This window comes from Taudactylus pleione, unplaced genomic scaffold (assembly GCF_031769625.1).
Source record: "Taudactylus pleione unplaced genomic scaffold, aTauple2 ptg000040l, whole genome shotgun sequence".
Lineage (NCBI taxonomy): Eukaryota > Metazoa > Chordata > Amphibia > Anura > Myobatrachidae > Taudactylus > Taudactylus pleione.
The window spans coordinates 11,866,010-11,883,417 of record NW_028284442.1 but is presented as its reverse complement, the minus strand read 5'-3'; the positions used below and the strand labels follow the sequence as shown (position 1 = coordinate 11,883,417).

The 17,408-nt window shown below is 40.2% G+C and overlaps 1 protein-coding gene across 2 annotated transcripts in view; it reads left to right on the top strand.

Moving 5' to 3' along the window:
• Window positions 1-17,408, top strand: part of MGAT4C (MGAT4 family member C) — a 167,953-nt gene that overhangs the window by 113,450 nt on the left and 37,095 nt on the right. The window contains exon 1 of one of the 2 annotated variants that reach the window (XM_088453798.1): window positions 6,301-6,732. The exons of the other annotated variant lie outside the window; for it this stretch is intronic. The gene's annotated coding sequence lies outside the window, so the exon portion shown is untranslated. Of the gene's footprint in view, window positions 1-6,300; window positions 6,733-17,408 lie in introns of those variants that run through there. 2 annotated transcript variants of the gene reach the window in all.

Genomic DNA, 17,408 nt, shown 5'->3' with positions numbered 1-17,408 from the left:
GTATATATGGACAGTATCTTATTTTTATGTCATTTTCATCAGCTATAATAATAAGACAGGTGCAATTTTTGTAACACTATGGGGGTCTATTCTTGATATAGTATTTTTCCTTGGCACCTTCTACTATAAAACCATCTGTGGTTCTACTACTGAGAATGAAGGACCACTTGCCTCATGATGTGTTTTTCCCTCCTAATCATTACTTTCACAGACTAACACTGTTCAGGCTAAGGATAGGGCTTGAAGGGAGACACATGATGAAAGACATCTGTTGCAAGGTTTCCCTTCTGAGTAAGTGTAATCACAATGTTGCTGGCACAAATACTCCTCAGTAGTTGTCCTTGAGGAAGGGGGCCCTATTTTATGGATGGTCCCTACTCTCCTGGTTACTCCAGCCATGGGCTGACCAGTTTGGGGCTGTTTGCCATTATGGCAGAGGCACCCCACATTGTGTGTCCCCCTGCTATAGTGTTAACCCCCTGGCTGGTTCAGCTTGGTTCTGGCTATTTGGAAATAGGGGCAGCCCCACACTGTAACCCTCACTTCAAAATACCAGCCTAGGCTTAGAGGTCCGGGGATACACATTTTTTCTCTATTTCTAACAATTTTTTTTACAATTTACAGCAAAAAAGCCTGCTCAGGTAATAGTAATCTGGGTAGAGCTTCACCCAAACTCACCTGCCACAAGCAGGTCTATTGTTTTGGTAAGTGTGGACTAATTTTCGGGACAGTCTTTGGTCAGTTTTCAAAATGATGCTCAATAACTCTCTGGTTCTCTTCTTGTCTGTCACAAGCTGCTGCCGCATCTTGTTGGACAACGGTGCTCCTGGCGATGCTCTTAGGCCTGTTGCTGGGAGACAGAGATGCCATGCTGTCAACTCATAAAGTCCTACCATCTGGCTGTATGTCATCCCTGCTGGGACTAGATTGGTTCCTCCTTTTTCTGTCCTTTTGGTGTGTTGCTCAGATGCCGGTGATAGAGTTTTACATATGTTTCCAGTTCCATAGAGTTGGTATCTGTCATTGTGATTGTCAGCATCTCCAGTCCTAAGTCTGTTGTGTCTCCTGTTGTATTACATCTCAGCGACTTTAACCACACTGCAACGCCTGAGGTTTCAGCATAACATCCTGGCTATCTCTGCTGCAGAGTGCCTCCAGCCTTTCAAGTGCCATTTCTATTCTGGCAGCACAGTGCGCACTAGTGCATCTGAGGGTCTCCCACTTTACACCGCAACCACCTCCGCAGTGTGTGTACTGTACACATCACCTCCCAGTTGCTACATCCATTATCAGCAGCATAACCCACACTGCAGTGTCTGAGGATCCAGCTCAACATGGCGGCTATCTCCTATGCAGAGTGCTCACAGCTTCCCAAGTGCCATTGCATATTCTGGTTGCACAGTGCATACTGCTGCATCTGAGGGTCTCCAGCCTTACACTACAACTACCTCTGCAGTGTGTGTACACATCATCTCCCAGTTGCTACATCACTTCCCGGTGACTGAGTGGACTAAGCCTAAACATCATGGCAATCTTCGCTGCTCTGCATCTTCAGTCATCACAAATTGCCACTCCATCAGTGCAGCATCTGAGTGGACTCTATTGTACATCAAAGTTATCTCTGCTGCTCTGCATCTTGGAGTATCTCTAGCCCTCAAAGCTGCTCCGTGACCATCAGGTCACCACATTGCCAAGTATCTCCATCCCTCAAGGCTGCTATGTGACAACTAGATCTCCACCTTTGTCTAGCATCTCCAGCCTTGAGTTACAACTGCACTGTCCTTCGGTTGATCCCATCACAATATAATCCTCAGAACTATTGCATCCTTCAGAAGAGTTTCTTCTTGGGATTCATAACATTATCACTGGCTGTAAAACATTTTGGATAATTTCCAATTTTGTGCTCAGAACAAAGCTCCTCGTACTACTCTTCCCGGTCTTCAACTTCCTCTTCCTACTCCTTTGAAGCCATGGATTCACATTGCCATGGATTTCATTGTGGATCTTCCATATTCCTCTCGTTGTTTGGTCATCTGGAGAGTTGATGACCGTTTTAACAAAATGGCTAATTTGTCCCACTCACCAAACTGGCTTCAGCTAAAGAATTATCTTCTCTTGTCATGCAACATATCTTCAGACGCCATGGTCTACCTGTTGATATTGTTTCGGACAGAGGGACCCAATTTGTAGCATTCTTCTGGAAACATTTTTCTTCAGCCTTGGGCGTCAACCTCAGTTTATCATCCGGATACCATCCCCAGTCAAATGGACAGTCTGAGCAGGTGAACTAGTCCTTGGAGCAGTATCTCTGATGCTTCATCTCAAAACACCATTGGGTTGGATTGGGTTTGCCTTCTTCCTGTTGCAGAATATGCCTACAATAATTCCTGCCACTCATCATCCTCTGTTTCACTGTTCTCCTGTAATTCTGGGCTGCATCCTAGAATTAATTCCTTTGAGATGGTCTCAACTGGAACACCTTCCTCTACATCAGTCTCTAGACTCCTGTCTGTTTGGTGGAAGGTTCACCAATGTCTCATCAAGGCATCCTGTTGCTCCAAGACATGGGCGGATAAACATCAGTAACCATGCAATTTCAAGGTGGGATATCTGGTCTGGTTATCATCTAAAAATATTAACATCCACCAATGATCTCAGAAGTTGGGTTCTAAATTCATAGGGCCTTATAGAATCATCTCCCAGATTAACCCAGTGGAATTCAGTTTGAAGTTGCCCAACACCGTAAAAATCAATAACACGTTTCACTGCTCTCTGCTCAAGCCGGTATTTTCTTCTTCCAGGTTCAGTGCCTGATGGCCTGTTAGACCTTCACCTGTCCTCATCTGGGGGCATCAAGAGTTTATGTTGAAAAGATCCTGGATTCCAGATTGTCATGTGGGGGTCTTCAGTTCCGGGTTAAATGGAAAGGGTATGGGCCGAAGAGCGCTCCTGGGTTCCCGAGAGAGCTTTACATGCATCTGCCTTGATAAGGAAATTTTTTGAGAACTTTCCTAACAAAGCTGGGTCTAGCAGTGAAACATGTTATTGACTTAACCCCTCGCTAAGGGGGGGGGGTACTGTCACGCATCTTGTTGCACAACAGTGCTCCTGGCAATTCTCTTAGGCCTCTTGCCGGGAAATGGAGATGCCACGCTGTCAACTAATGAAGTCCTCCCATCTGGCTGTACATCATCCCTGCCAGGACTGGATTGGTTCATCCTCATTTTTCTGTCCTACTGGTATGTTGCTCAGATGACGGTGATAGCGTCTTACACATGTATCTGGTTCCATAGAGTTGGTATCTCTCATTGTGATTAACAGCGCCTCCAGTCCAGTAATAGAACAGTGTTGATTAATATACAGTATAAGCACAACTACAATAGTGTATGAATAAGAATAATAATCACGAGATATTAAAGGTGCAGGAATAAACTGCTAAAAAAATAGTGTTAAAGGTTCATAGATGTGAAGCTCTGCTACAAAGCACTGGCAATGCAGGCAGGAAGTTCAAAGGCATTAAGGCAATTTGATATTGACACATAAATTATATAGTCAGAGGTGTTGAAAACAAAAAGTGATCAATAAGAGCAGCAAGCAAAGTGGTTACTCATTGCAATGTCCAAGCAGAGAGTTCAGTAAGGCGTGTCCATCATATGGAGACAGCAGGTGTATGAGAGTCACGTAGCTCACAGTAGTTTGATAAAAAAATAGAGGCAGGGATGGCTGATAGAATGTTATGCCACTGTTTTCCTCCTGTTTAACTGCAGTCAAACTACACTTTGGACTACACACTTAAGATCTACAAACTATGCCATCCACATGTCTTTCCAGCCTACAATTAACTGATAGATAAGACTAGAAACATGTGTACACACTAATTACAAAAAAACCCCAATTTGATCCACCTACTACAGAGAGTGCAGTAAGCTTCTTAAACAAACAATTAATCATGTGCAGAAAGAGTCCTGCATGATCAGGTTGACAAGCAGAGGCATTTAAGGGGCAATGCAGGGGCTACGTCCACAACAGCAGTTTCCTGGCCTTGCAAGCAGGCCAGCCTGAGTAAGCTGAGATGTATTCAGCGCCATCCACCATCATGACCAATGGTTATTCCAGACCTTGGTCACAGTGCTAGGATTGCAAATGCAACATGGGTGTCATACACCTCCTGCTGTATTTGCATGTTTGCAAGGACAGAATTGCAAAGCTGCTTGTGTGCAGCTTTGCAATTCCATCTTCTGCTGAATTAGCCTCTTAGTCCAGTTTTTTCACTCTTTTACCAGACATCGCAATCACAACTGCGCATTTGTGTGTACATTCTGTGTAACTTATGCATCTTAGGAGTTTTCAGAGATTTTTTGCGTATGCACAATAGCAAGAAAATCATTCAACTTTTTCAACACCGGCATTGTGTGTGGCACTGACTCAGGCACTTCATTTTTTTTCTTTTTTTTAATAATCTGTTTATTGAGATTTTTTTAATACACTGTATACAAAATGAAGTATAAAATACAACATAAGGGGAATAAAAGCCAGTAGGGCATGATCAACTGTAAAAAGAAACTGCTAAAACAGTCCAATTTAGAAAGAGTAATACACAAATTGGAGGTATGAGTAAGTGAAGGCCATAATGATGGCTGAATATATCAGCAATCTTGTTGTTGACCTAAAGGGAAAGAATATGTGAAGGTGGGGGAGGACAAGCATGGAATAAGAAATTAGCAGGAGTGAAGGTATAGAATGAGAGGAGAGAAGGGATGGTAGAGGGGACCAGTCGGTGTGAGTAGCTATATCATGTTTAATGGGGGCTCGGCATCAAAGTGTATAGTCCATGGAGTCCAAACCTTGATTAGGTGACCTGGGGTGTAATGTAATACAGAGGAGATCCTTTCCATTCTGTACATGGAACAGACCAGATTAATAGTAGCTGAGAGGGAGGAGAGGGTGATTTCCATTTGGAGGCAATGTGGCATTTAGTTGCATTGAAAACATGCTTGATTAACTTTTGAAGTGGGTGTGGAGCGTTTGGTATGGGCCGGGATAACAAAGAGTAAAGCTGAGAATTAGGCATTGAAATGCCATTAATAGACTTAATTAAGTTGTGAAGTTTCCTCCAGAAGGGTTGAATGTGAGAGCATGACCACCACATGAGCAGCAAGGTTCCCTGTTGGCTAAACAAGTGCCAACATAAATCTAAATCAGTAGGATAACTCAAATGTAGATGGGTAGGAACTATGGACCTTATTCAAAGTCGGACGCGAGCACCGATGCGCTCGTAACCGACTTGATGGTTAGGCCTGCGCACGTGCAGCAGCCGCACTGCGTGTGCACATGCCCCCGAGCGACAGAGAAACTCTGTCGCTCCGGAGCTCGCTACCAAAGGGACGGCTGTCAATGTTGATCGACAGCTGCCCCCGTTTGGTAGGCAGGCCAGGGGGGTGGTTTCTAAAATGGAGGCATTCCTTTACAAATGCCTACCGTTTTGTGGGTGGCCACACTGACATCATCAGTGATGTCAGTGGGGAGCTTCCTGTTCCATCAGAGCAGAAAGCTCCCTGGGGCTTATGAGTGCCCAGACCCAACCTTAGGGTCTGGTCATAAGCCCCGATGGTCATGATGGTGATCACCATTGCGACCATCAACCTGGTCGGTAATTAAGCTGAGCATAACGATCGACAAGGAGGCTGCCATTCAGGTTGCAAGCGGCTGTCCTGATTCAGTGTGACCGCTTGCATCTAACGACCGCCTCTGAATGAGGGCCTATGTACCAATGAAAGTAGAGTTTGTAAGTGTTTTTTTTATTCTTACAGAAATGGAGCTCTTGGCAATCTTCAGACTAATTTCAGCTCCTCAAGGGTCAGAGTCTTCTCTGTGTCTCATTCCCAGGCCAGTTTATGGGCCTACCTTGGAGGTTGGTAGTGTGATAGTAACAACTGATACATGGTTGAGATAAGACCTCTAGTGGCCTGGGAGTGCCTACATAAAGATTCCATGGGAAAAGAAGCGAGAAGTGGAGAGTTTGTCAAGAGGGAGTGATAGAAATTATGAATTTGAAGGTTTTGATAAAATACCTTATGTGGGTTGGAGAACCGAGTCTTTATGCTAGCAAAGTCAGGAAAGGTACACAAAGGAGCAATATCGAGAGGATAAAAATGTTTTGACAGGTCCAGGAGCGATGGTTGATACCAGGGGGAAATGCTGGGTTATTCCAGAGAGGGGTTAGTCAGGGACAGGGAGGGGCAAAGACAATAGAATTTAGTGCAAAAGTCCCATATATGGATAGTGAAGGTGACAGTCGGCAACAAAGGAATGGTGTTGGGGCGATTTTAGATGAGCACCATAGAAGGCTAGATGGGGAGAAGACCGATAAAATATCAGCCTCAATAGTAGTCGACACTCTTTGGGCAGGAGGGGCATGCCACTGTATACATGGGGCATGATGCACCATCTGAAAATATTTAATGAGGTCAGGTACCCCAACACCTCTGGAGGTGTGGTGTTTCTGAAGGAGGCGCAGTCGAACCTGAGCCTTTTTACCTACCCAGATAAAATCTAAGAGGTCTTTTTGAAGGAGTCTCAGTGTCTTTACAGGGAAAGGTATTGGGAGTGTCTGCCAGAGATAAAGAAGATGGGGTAAGATGTTCATTTTGACTGCTGCCATTTGGCCGAACCAAGATATGAATTGTTTATTCCAAATGGAGAGATCAGCTCTGACATAGGAAAACAACTGAGGTAAGTTGGCAGCATACAGTTCTAAATATGATCTAGTGAGATAAACCACTAAGTATATACGTATGTGAGGCTGCCACCGGAATGTGTAATATTGTTGGAGAAATGTGAGGTCTGCTAAGGGAATATTAAGATCCAATATTTCAGATTTGTTGGCGTTGATTTTGTAGTTAGAGAATCGGCCATTGTATTCTATTTCCTCAAATAAGCTTGGAAGTGAGTGTCAAGGGTCATTTAAAGTCAGGATCACGTCATCAGCATAAAGTGCTATCTTGTGATCCAGTCTGCCAATGGTGACACCTGAAATGTTATTGTTTAATCTGATTCCATCACCAAAGCAAATAGTAAGGTAGAAAGTGGACATCCTTGATGTCTGCCATTGCCGATGGTGAAAGCTTCAGAGGATAGGCCATTCACCAGTACCAAAGCAGAGGGATTACAGTATAGTGAGGAGATACCATTAAAAAATATCCATCGAAGCCCATACAGAGAAGGTTTTGATGTATAAAAGGCCAAGCTACTCTATCAAAGGCTTTTTCAGCATCGAGAGCCACCACCAGGGCCGACAAAGAGCGTTCTTGTGTGAGGTGAATAAGATGACGAGTGTTGTCTGCAGCTTGCCTATTGGGGATAAACCCCACTTGGTCTGGGCGAACCAGAGAGGGCAAGAATGGTGAAGGCATATCATTTCTATAGGAAGATTATTATTTAAATGAGTTTTCCCAGTTACTGTTCCACATACCTGTAGCCTCTGATCTGGACTCAGAAATTTTATTAAAATAGTTATTGGGGCAAGACAGTTGTTACAGGAAGCATTTGTCAAAAAAATGTAGCTCCTTTTTTATAAAAAAAAAGAAAGCAAAACAAAATAAGGAAACATTGAATACTTAATATGCTAATTATCCCCAGAAAAAGTATATATAATAATGAAATTGCACTACTGTGTTTACATTTTAATAGATTTACTCAATTCAATGACTAAATAACTGTCAGTGGCTGGAGATGAGCCAGGCTTGGCCCTAGTCTCAGTCTCAGGCATTACTGCATTCTGAATGTGCTCCAACAATAGCAATGGCTGAAACGTTCATGTGAAAACTATTTATTTGTATAGTTGTTATATTGAATAAATTAAATTATTTATTGATTTTAGTCAGCAAAGTGTTTTTTTTAATTAAATAAACTCCGTTTTTATAATATTGTAGAAGGTTGACATCAGTTAATATGTGTTGTTATAGTCATATGGGTATTTTGAGCTTTTGCAAGTTTATTTTTTGTACCACAGGATGCCAACATAAACAAATGCTTTTAAAATACCCAGACAACAAGTGGACACGTTACCTGCTACAGTAATGCATATAATCAAATTTAATAGATTGGGCAGGTCACCAAGTAACATGGAAATCAATAGAGCATCATAATGAAATACCATTCCAACCTATTCATAACAAAGCTAAATCTACAATGATAGAGAGATCATGGCAACATGGCACTCTCAGTATGGGGCTGAATAAACAAAGGCTCTTCCTGGCAATCCTGTGCTGAAGGTACCAGTGTAATAGTATTACCATATATAAAACTATGACACTAAATGTCACAGTACACTAGTGCCAGAGCTTTATTAATTACAAACACAAGAATGTGTATGGCGGCAAGTCCCCACTAGAGAATGTGCAGTTTCACTATCCCTGTAAAATTGTAGTTGCAAAAAAAAACTGAATTTATTAAATACAATTTTATTGAAATAAAGATACCACAAATAGGCCATGTGGAAATAAAATGAAATACTCTAATAATAACATCAGCACCTACTGTAATGTAACCCACTTGTGATTGGTTACAATATGATCAAATTAATTTTAGAATTGACAAAATATAGCATGCAGGGCTAGAAAATAAATAATTTTAGCCTTGCACAATTTAACACATTAAGAATGCACATAACAGAATAAAAGAATATCTAAAAAACATATTGAATGAATTCTAGTCTGTAAGGGGCTCTCATATTCAAGGCATGAAAGAGGACATTTAGTGGTCTGTGAATTGTATTTTTTAAGTGTATAGTAACTACAATAACATTTTGCTCATTCGGATATATTTACTAAAGGTTGATTGTGAGTAGTTTTGCCTGCAAGACTTAAAACAGCAATAATACTAAATGCAAAACAAAACTAGTCATGCTTTTCTAAAATAATAGCCATTTTAAATTCTTTGAAAAGCCACCATTTAGTAAATATATACTCTTGTCTAACATTATTTATTGCAGATAGAGGACATGCATGATTGTACATGGTGATTATTAGATAAGAGTGGGGATTTTTAAGAAAGATGTGTTGATGATGGCCAAATTTCATAGTTCTCTTGCTGGACATGACCACAAAGGACACAGTTGGGTACGGGATCCCGGCGCTCGGGATCCCGGCGGTCAGATCCCAAAGCTGGTTGGTATTCTAACCCTCCCCCTCTACCTACCACTAACCCTAACCCTCCCTCCCTGGTTCCTAAACTTAACCTCCCCCCTAGTGCATAAACCTAACCTACTCCTCCCCCCACCCAATACCTAACCCTCTCCCTTTAGTGCCTAACCCTAACCCTCCCCCTAGTGCTTAACTCTAACCCTCCCCCTAACTCCACTATGCGGCCATTTTCCCAGTGATTTGCGCATGTGCTATAGACTCCGGGCACACTCTAGTACCCAAAGTCTATAAGTGTGGCACTGGCCACGCACAGCTTAGTGTGCTGCCGACCGCTGGAGGGAGAGGAGGGGGCCCATGTCAGAGACTGCACACAGGCCCCCTCCTCTGTAGAAACGCCCCTGACAATACAGTACTGTATAGCATCTAATGGTGGTATATATATATATATATATGTGTATAGAGTCCCGCACTCACATCTCAACAAATAAAACAATGAGGTGCACAACAGCTAGAAGGCATAATCCAAATGCTCCAACATATAAATAGTTCACTTCTAGGGAGCTGTTGAACAGACGGGGATTTCAGAAACCACAGTGATAAGGTAGGCCAGTTTTCTTTCAGCTAGATCCATACAGTACCTGCTTTAACACTTTTTGGTGACCTGTTGCACAAGTTGAGCTGCTTGAAAAAGGCCCAGGAAGGATCAAAACATTGCATTAATACAAGCATGGATTAAACAAGTAGTTCTCTTTACGTTGCATTTGGTGATGAGTAAAAAAAGTGTGTAGCGCAGTATAGAATTTACTATCATTATTATTAATACCAATAATCAATTCAGAGTTCTTTGAAAGCCTAAATAGCCACAATAGATACTCAATTTATAGCCTCAGTTTATATAACAGCCTTAAGTACAGTTGGTGCACAATAAAAAACATGCAATTAAAATTCAGTTCTCATTGCCAAATGACTCTGTAGAGCATAAAGTATCTATCAATATAGCAGCAAATAGAATAAGTGTAACAATCCCTATGTTGTTGCGATTTATCAGATATAATGTTCAATGGTTATGATCAAAGTATCCAGTGGGTGATAATAGTCTTAGTGAACAGTATTTTCCAATAGACTCACCCCTGTAAGGTTAACACTGGAAGGTACCTCCGTAATCGGGAGCCATGGTTCTCGCTGATAGCTCCTAATATGTAGCAAGGAGGAATAGGAAGAGGTGGATCATCAGTTGGGCAGAAGGTGACTAACAGATCACATGTAATAAATTCACATATATATACCTGCAATAATATATGATATATAATGAATATAACAATCATAAAATAAGGATAAAAATTATAGTGAAAAAATCTAAAAATCCTATAATAATGATTATAATAATTATACTACCATAATTAATACCAATAAATGGCATAAAAAGAAAATAATGAAAATATATCTAAAATATTAAAATATAATCAAAAATGTATGTATATATATATATATATATATAAAATATCCACGAGTGCAGCAAACTCCTTTCCATGTAAGTCAAAATGCCGCGGTGCCCACTACAAGCACATGTATATAGATCCAGAAAGCAGCACTCAACGGACTTCAAATAAGGACATCACATCAACTCCTTTGCTTTGCAATGTTTCAGGCTTTATTGCCCTTCGTCAGGCTGCACAAACATCAATACGTATTGATGTTTGTGCAGCCTGACGAAGGGCAATAAAGCCCAAAACGTTGCAAAGCAAAGGAGTTGATGTGATGTCCTTATTTGAAGTCCGTTGAGTGGCGCTTTCTGGATATATATATATATATATATATATATATATATATATTTGACAAATTGGTAGACTGCAGAGCAACTAGTTTGCTAAAGTGCACTAATAATATATACTATATATACTATACTATTGTCAAATATATAGACATATAGTGTGATTCAAAGTAATAAGGTGCTGGTGCATATAAATATATATAAATAAATAATAAACAATTTATTTAGAGACACAGAATTAGGAGATAAAAAATGAAATAAAGAATACTAAAGTAAAAATAAATACAATGAAAAAAATCAACCCTTTATCAAAGGATTAGAACAAATGGATGAAATCCTGAGAGGTATCTACAGCTGTCAATATTTCATTAAATTTAAAAAGGGGAACATTCTTTTAAAAAAAATGAATAAATAGCAGCTTATCAGAGTGAAATGGATAGAAGTTGGTATATCATAAGTTCAAGAGGCAAGGTATGGTCACTTACAACACGTTTCGTCCTGGGACTTCATCAAGTCACCCCGACCCTACATCATTTATTTTTAACATTAACCATTTAATAACTTATTACAGACAGAAAGATCTGTGTATGTTTCAGCCCAACTCGCAGCTCAGGGGGTAGTCTATTTGAAACTTCATTTTAGGTCCAAGCTTGCTACAATTACACCCATGATTCTAATCACAATTCTTGGCAAATTCCTGAGTTGTCTTTTTTTAATGAAAAGTATTTGCGAGTTTGGCCGATAGTGTAGTTAATCATGTTTGAATTCTCACCCGAGATTTCCCATTTTAAAAGAGAAGTCTCTCCCGAGTTTTCCTTTAGTAAATTTCCAAGTTTGAAAAATTGTTAAACTCACCCAAGATTGCAATCTTGATCAAACATGATTCTTAGTAAATTTACCCCTTAGAGTACACTACATTATGTTTCTTAATAGTTGAAGCTGGAGGGTGTTATTGTGAGGTAGGTGATGTAAAGGTGTTCATTACATGAAGTTATATCCAGGGGTGAACTACACCACTTTCCAGGCCCCAGTATTTATGAACAATAGGCCTTAGAACACAATCAATTAACATTTATATTTGATTTACCATAATACATTTTCCTAACTGATCCATTCTGGATAGAAGATACTGTAAATACCCTGCAGAAAATAGAAGGTAAATTATGCTATAAGATTCCAGAAAAATGCTTAATAACTAAAAAACAATTTTTTAATTATATCTCAAAATAGTATTGCATACTGGCCTACTCACACTCTTCTATGCATTAAATGCTGATTATTCCTCATGAACATTTCTACTTACAATTATTCATAGAGCTGCATTGTATGGTGACAAAGTCCTTCAAATTGTATAATTACATTTTCACGTAAATCTTCCAAACCAGCTGGTTGTGTGTAAATCATGATTACTCCATGTGCTCACATCTACTGAATAAATACTATTGATTTGTATGATTAGTATTAAAATTGCCAAAGCAAGTGATTACAAAGAAATAAAAAGTGAAATACCAAAAAAGCATTCCAGAAATAGGAAGTAATTTTCAAGGTAGATCTATGTGGGAATATTATGTGGAAAGGAAAAAGAAAAAATACATAATTTATATTTGTACAAACTGACTCCTTTTTATAAAACACTGTTCATTTTACACTACATTTGATGCTTTGACAAATCATGTGTAGTACAGTACAATTACAGTAGTGGTATACAGTAAGAAACTACAGTAGTATTAAATACAGTATAAAGTAAGGAAGCAATAACATTGCAATCACCAATAATACAGTAACTTTGTTGGCATAATCTTTCAGTTGCCAATGTGTCTCCCTGCAACTGTTAACTCTGCAATACCTTTTATGTTAATGGTTATTCCGGATGTTATTAAAAGAGAGTGTGCCTGAAAAATCAGAATTTATTGCTGCTAGAAAAATCATGTTAAGTTATGTATTTTGTACAGTATAGATGTGTGATGTTCAATGAAAAACGCTTTGGTTATATGAGTTGAACATTACAATATATATATATATATATATATATATATATATATATATATATATATATACAGATATGTAAAGACGGCACTCATGAGACTGGACAGCTTCAAATAATGACCATGACACTAGTCATAATGTAAATCGACGTTTCAGGGACAACTCCCTTTTATCAAGACTTGATAAAAGGGAGTTGTCCCTGAAACGTCGATTTACATTAAGACTAGTGTCATGGTCATTATTTGAAGCTGTCCAGTCTCATGAGTGCCGTCTTTACATATCTGTATGTTGAATTCTTTGGAAAGGCACCGGAGTAGTTGCAGTTTATTTAGGAGTGCCGGTATTTTGGATCTATATATATATATATATATATATATATATAGAGAGAGAGAGAGAGAGAGAGAGAGAGAGAGAGAGAGAGAGATGTGGTTCGGCACTCTCACTTTTTTGTGTATCAATTGCTGGGGTGTTTTCCAGGGTAGCTTTGATAGTTACCCACAATGACATACCACACCTGACTCATGGGACCAAAAGTTAAATCTTGCTGATGTTAAGAAATACTGAGATGCCGTGACAAAGGTTCTTAAAGAACCGAAACGTTGGCAAATTAATTTGGTATGTCCTATTAAACTGATTAATATTGCAAACTTCAAGCCAAGTCTGGAGAGTGTCTTCCTTTCATCACATGATGATAGTATATATATATATATATATATATATATATAAAATCTGCCACGCTGCAATATAAGGCCCAAACAGTAGAGATAAACCATACACACATATTTTATTGTTAATTATTTTCAATGGTTTTTTTAGTATGTGTATGATCCTATTGAAAAGAAAAGAGGAAGACTCAATTATACTAATGTAATGTAGAATAAACATGTACATAAAACACTGACACAAGGGTTAACAGCTTTTTAATTGACACTCCAAACACACTGGCTACCTACTTGATTATACATCTAATTTGTTCTTTATTCTAGTAACCCCTTGGGAAGATCATAACCTATTTGAAATTATATACACATACTCACACACTCACTCACATATATTAAACAACACAACTGCTCTCTACAAGACAAGCAGAGCATCAAAATGGCTGAACTGAAACAAAATTAATACCCCTTCACCACTCAGCCAGTCACAAGTGGCCCAATTTGTATCAATTTTGGCCTCTAGCACTGCTGATAGCACACAATTGTTATAGCATACAATATTTGGGTTTTTTATTACCAATAGATTATGGAATTGAAGAATATTTTTACTTGCAATAAAATGGTATAACAGGGATTCTGGTGTATAGTTATTGCAACACCTTGTGTAAATGTTTATTAGTAGTAGTAGTAGTAGTAGTAGTAGTAGTATTTTAGTACAAGGGGGCAGGGTTGGACTAGCCCACAGGGGTACAAGGGAAACCCCCAGTGGGACCCACTGCCTGAAGCCCTCCCCCTTCTCTAGGGATAAAGACTGCACTTGAACTATACATTATACATATGTTTCATTATACTGCACAGGACTATGGTGTATTTTCCACAATGCATTGCTGTCATTAATCTGGTACATTGTCATGCATGCACTAGCAGTATTTAAATATTTTTTAAAGGGGCCCAGTCTGTGCACTCTCTAATGGTTAGCCACTTTCCCTCTGGAGGCTGGCCATGCCCCTGAGTATGGGCCCTTATCACTGCATTCTCCCAGTGGGCCCCTCATGCCCCAGTCTGACATTGCAAGGGGGTAGATGAGGATGACTTAGTATATAGGGATCACTGAGGAGACAGAATAGATGGGTTTTTCTTCTTCTATTTTTGTACCAACAGAGCATGAGTCCTGGGAAACCATTTAAAGGGGAAGGCTGTTGGTTATTTTTTTTCTGGCCTCCAATACTGAACATGGCACAGAGTTGTCCGAAGTTGTGAATTGCTATTTAATTATTTATTTTTGTACATATATTATTTATGGAGTTTTCTTGTTCATGATGTAAGGAATATAGAGATATGGCGCATATTGCAAATTATGGTTTCATGTGATGCTAGTTTGTTAATTAAAAGTCATAGGGGAACTAGTTTAGTAACTGTAAGGTATTTGTTGGCAAGAAATCTGACTGCCCTTATTAGGTTATGTATCCTTTGTCATATAGCAAAGGGGATTGAATTATGAGCAAGACTAAGTTTTTATTAACATGTTAACTCCACTCAAGGGAGAATATCAGAAGGTCATTAGGCAGGAGTGTAGCTACCTCTTGGCCAGGATGGCACTTATCAGCAGCGCTGGCCAAGGGGAGGCACCATCCATGGTGCCACCCATGACCAGGGGGTAGAATTAGGGCAGGACTTAAAGGACTGGAGTCCTGGGAATTCCCCTGGCTCCTACCCAGGGTAGATGTCCATAGCCCAGCTGCCTGATACAATGAGTGAGTAAAGTCTTTTTTTGAGACAAGGAGTGCATGAAGTCATGACATTATGCACGCCACATAGCTGCATGTGAGGATGAAGAGCTGGCTGCAGCCATTAGGGGATCTACCCACTATCTAGTCAGAAGAGATGGTAAGCAAGTATGTGAGCTGGATGTGGGTGGGGGCGAGCATGGGCTGGAGAGACATAAGGAGGATGGCTGGGGACACAAAAGGAGGAAGGCTGGGGACACAAAAGGAGGATGGTTGGGGACACAAGAGGAGGATGGCTCGGGACACAAAAGAAGGATGGCTGGGGACTCAAAAGGAGGATGGCTGGGGACACAAAAGGAGGATGGCTGGGGACACAAAAGGAGGATGGCTGGGGACACAAAAGGAGGATGGCTGAGGACACAAAAGGAGGGTGGCTGGGGAGACAGAAAAGGAGGATGGCTGGGGAGACAGAAGGGGGATGGCTGGGGAGACAGAAGGGGGATGGCTGGGGAGACAGAAGAGGGATGGCTGGGGAGACAGAAGGGGGATGGCTGGGGAGACAGGGGTTGAATGGGGAGACAGAAGGGGGATGGCTGGGGAGACAGGGGTTGAATGGGGAGATAGAAGGAGGTTGGCTGGGGAGACAGAAGGGGGTTGTCTGGGGAGATGTTTTTATGTGGAAAAGTATATAACACTCTGTATAATAAGGCACACTTGCTCAAATAGTATCTGCACAGTGTAAACCTACACGTATGGTCACCTTTTGATGTAGAAATGTTATAAAAAGGTGGCAATTATAGACAATCCACGTAACTGACCGGACTCGTGTCTTCATTAATGTAAAATGGGATGCCGCTCTCTTGGGCAGTCTTAATATCGGCTAGTGCGGCTAGGTGATAGGTAAGCGGGGTAGTGGCTCAGGCAAAGTGCATACCTGGCCGACGTATGATCTGGCAGCAGTCTCATATCTCTATTGTAGCTGCAATTGCTGCTGCTCTCCCCCACTTCCTCAATCACAGCTGAAAGTACTCTCACTGAGCCGGCTCAGTGAGAGTACTTTCAGCTGTGAGTGAGGACGTGGGGGAGAGCAGCGGCAATTGCATTCACAGCAGAGACACAAGACTGCTGCCGGATCATTTTTCGGCCAGCTACAAGCGCCAAGCACTAAGAGATGCCGGCTCAGTGATAGTACAGTCAGCTGTGAGTGAGGACGTGGGGGGATACTCAACCAAAGGGAGGTTGTCATCATCTGATAACATACTGGTGGATCTTTAGAGACACAAGCTAACAAGTACAACTTTATAAAAGGAAGTTATGTGTATCTATTTCAATACTATTATTTGGATGGACACTCTTATACTTTGAATGTATTTGATACACTGGTGAGCAATTCAATACAAGTGTATCCAGTTGTGGTTACATTTTTCCAGTGACTCAGAGCTTTCAACATTTGAATTTAGTAAGTTATCTATTTGGAAATATTAATTATGTATTTGAATATGTCTATTTTTATTGTCATGTGTCTATTAAATGTTTTTTGATTCAGAGAAGTTTGAGAGTGGATCAATCAGGTTTACTGCATTTCACTGACAGCAGCGCAACCTTATTTGTTTTTATTGTAGTGTCTTTGTATGTGTCAGACTAGCAGCTGACATTATAGGTTTGCAGCGCTGTACCCCCAACAGGAGATCTTATTTTTCTGTTACCATTTGTGGAGCGCCAAGGTTGAACTGAGACTTTTTAAGTCCCAGTTCTTATTTGTAGTTTTTAGATAAAGTTGATGCCTCATTGATAACTGGAAACTTGGAAAATCATGTTCACATAGCTGAAATCAACATACAGTTTAGGAGTGATTTTCATATCACTCAGAAGTATTGTTTCCAAGATATAGAACATAACAACAATCCCACATTGCAAACGCATGAAATTTACAGTCATATGATACAGTAGCTAAAATAATTTTTAATGTGATCACTCCATATTTTAGGTAATCCTTCTGCAGGGGAAGTTATGCAGAATTATTTGGTTTTAACTTAAAAGGGACTTAACCATTTTGGGAGGGTCACAGATTTAATTATCTGGTCAGCCACTCAGCTAACACTTGGTTATGACATCACAAGGG